This window comes from Molossus molossus, unplaced genomic scaffold (assembly GCF_014108415.1).
Source record: "Molossus molossus isolate mMolMol1 unplaced genomic scaffold, mMolMol1.p scaffold_m16_p_3, whole genome shotgun sequence".
Classification (NCBI taxonomy): domain Eukaryota; kingdom Metazoa; phylum Chordata; class Mammalia; order Chiroptera; family Molossidae; genus Molossus; species Molossus molossus.
In genome coordinates this window covers 131,362,246-131,365,377 of record NW_023425366.1, presented here as the reverse complement: position 1 = coordinate 131,365,377, position 3,132 = coordinate 131,362,246, and the positions used below count along the sequence as shown (strand labels likewise).

The following is a 3,132-nucleotide window of genomic DNA, read 5'->3' as shown; positions in this document are numbered from 1 at the left end:
TCCTCCCTGCCCCTCGGTCCACGTCTCTGCACGTGGTTTTCTTCTCTCATGCAGGGCGGCTATCTCCACCTGCCAGGACCAGCACCCCGACCGCTCCTGACTGCGCTCCGTGGCTGCCACCGGAGAGAGTGCCTTCCACTCCTCGGTGACATGCACACGCCACGTTTAGGAGAGGAATCATGAGTAGCCCGGTCTGGATTAAAAGATTATAGGGAATGATTGCTCAACCCTGGACCAATCAACTTTGGACAGGGCCTGGAATCATCTAAAACTAGAATAGCTTCCTGAGAACCACCCCGTTGGGCTCAGCAGGAAGAGAGGTCTCCAGAGCAAGGCTAGCACGGAGTGCAGGACTTTCAAATGGTGGGTTTCCACCACAAAGGGGCGGCCACATGGCTGCCAACCTGAGCTTAAATCCCAGGGGTGGAAGAGCAGGAGAAGGCCCTCAGGAATGTGTCCCAACCTCATCTAGTAGCACAGTCCCTCCCCATAATTCTCTGTCTTGTGGTTCCTAAGATGGGGAGAGAAATCCTACATCCTAAGTCAATAAATTCTATCTTCCAAATTCCGGTCAGCTGAAACAGAACTCTAGCCAGTAACCAGAAATGTGCCTTCATCTTGTGGAGGAAAGTCCTGCTCCATGACCAACCTATTAGCCATCTCTCCCCAAGGCAGGTGGTGACCTGAGAAGTCTGTGCCGCTTCCTGAGGACTGCTCCGCCATGCAGGGGCTGACGAGGTTCCGGGTCCTTTGGGGCATCCACAAGTCCTTCCACGGCTTCCATCCTGCCCCTCGGCACTTGCACTACCAGTCTTTGTCAGCACCTGGAACCACAAGATGGAATGACCAGGATACGCCTGAGGAATTTAACTTTGCAAGTGATGTAATAGACTACTGGACTCAAATAGAGAAGGTGAGGAGGCACCTGTGATGGGGGTGGGGGGGACAACAGGCGTGGCCTCCCTGCTCATCCTGCTCCGAGCAGGCTGAGGGCACAGAACCAATACAGCTTCTGCCTCAGCTGACCAGCGCTGTGGTAATGTTTGGGGGTTCAATTCTCAGCCTGGCCACTTTTGCACTTCTCTTACCCTCCGTGGTTTTATCTGTGAAACGGGGATTATCCCATTTAAGAAACAAGACAGCAGGTAAAAGTATCTGGTGCACAGTCTGATAATTGTGACCAAATGCAAAGTTCTAATCAACAAGGTCAGCCAGTTGATGTTAGTCTGCATTCTGACCTTCAGCCAATGAGCCTGTGAGTCTAACTGGAATTTATCTCACCAGACTTGGGCTTTACTTCAGGCTACACTCAGAGGGAAGGGGCATCTGCTTGTGTCTGACACAGAGCTAAGGCATGTCATCAAACTTCCTGTGAGGATGGCAAGTCCAGCTGAGTCCCCCATCAACCACCTGCTTGGGTGTGGCATCGGGGTACGCCCAGAGAAGCCATTTCCTGTAGCCTCTAGAGTTACATGTCTCTTCAGAAAAAACCCAAGTGTTTGGTTTGTTGTTTCCTAAGAAACAGACCAAAAGAGGTGCAGGAGTAGTGATACCACCAGGGGTTGGGGCAGACAGGGTGGTGTTCCAGCTACTAAGTCCCAGCTGATGACGTTCGCAGTGTAAAAAGTTACCCGACACTGTCTTTGCACGAAGAGAGAATTTGCTTGTGATGGAGTCAGAGCATGGATGGAGTGTTTAGGTTTCCCATGAACATGCATTCATATGTTAGTATTCAAGGCCCATATGCCTTTCATGGGGCTTCCTCCTACCTCTTTCTTCTTCCTTTCTCTGAATTTCATAATAACTGCAAGGAAAATAAAGCCTTTGGTTATGAAGAGCATTTTTTATATGCTATGCCATATCAAGCACTTTGCATTTAACAGTCTGATTAGATAGGGACTTTTATCATCTCTATTTTCCAGATGAGAAAATGGAGGTTCCGAGAGTTCTAAATAACCTACAGAAATCACATACCTATTAAGCGCAAAGGAGAGAATTGGGTCCAACCTGTCTAATTCTAAACTCCATTATTCAACCTGGTCTGATGATGCCAAACATCTCTTCCTTCAGACTGCAAACTGACTTTCATCACTGCCCAGGCCACAAATCTGATGAAGACCTCTTGGACCACAAGGTGGGCTGGAGAGGAAGGAGGTAGAGGGGGACATGAGCCAGCACTTTTTCTGCATTTATTTTTATAAAATTCCTATTGGTTAGTTCACATATCAACCCATGGACATAACCACCAAGTAAATAGTATTCCCCCTGACTCTCCGACTTTCCTCACAGCATGGCCTCCAAACCCAAGTCTTTGCGGCCACCTCAAATGAAGAGACTGAGACTGGCCCCTGCCCCCAAGCCAGAGGAGAAGTCAACCCCTCAGGAATTGCTAAAGAGAGAAAGAGAAGAGCAAGAAGCAATTGAACATATTGATGAAGTGCAAAATAAAATAGACAAACTTAATGAACAAGCCAGTGAGGAGATTTTGAAAGTAGAACAGAAACTCTGCCAACCATTTTTCAGAAGAGGTCAGAACTGATCGCCAAAATCTCAAATTTCTGGTTCACAACATCTGTCAGCCATCCACAGAGTCTGCACTGCTGGGGATGACGATGAAGAGATGTTGCATTATTTGACATAAGTTGAAGTGAGAGAATTTGAAGATATTAAATCAGGTTATAGAATAGATTTTTATTTTGGTGAACATCCTTACTTCGAAAATAAAGTTCTCTCCAAAGAATTTCATCAGAATGAGAGGGGTGATCCATCTGCAAAGTCCACTGAAATCAAATGGAAATCTGGAAAGGATTTGATGAAACATTCAAGTCAGACACAGACTAAAGCCAGCAGGAAGAGACAGCATGAGGAGCCAGAGAGCTTCTTTGCCTGGTTTCCTGACCATGCAGAGGAGTTAGGAGAAGCCATCAGAGACGACATTTGGCCAAATCCATTGCAGTACTACTTGGTGTCTGACATGGCTGATGAAGAAGGGGAAGGAGAGGAAGATGATGATGATGATGAAGAGGAAGGGTTGGAAGATATTGATGAAGAAGGGGATGAGGATGAAGGTGAAGAAGATGAAGAGGATGATGAGGGGAGGAAGGAGAGGGAGATGGAGGAGCAGATGACTAA

The 3,132-nt window shown here is 47.3% G+C and overlaps 1 pseudogene; it reads left to right on the top strand.

Annotated features, from left to right (window-relative positions):
* The first annotated feature begins 2,290 nt into the window (after window positions 1–2,290).
* Window positions 2,291–3,132, top strand: LOC118641458 (annotated as a pseudogene).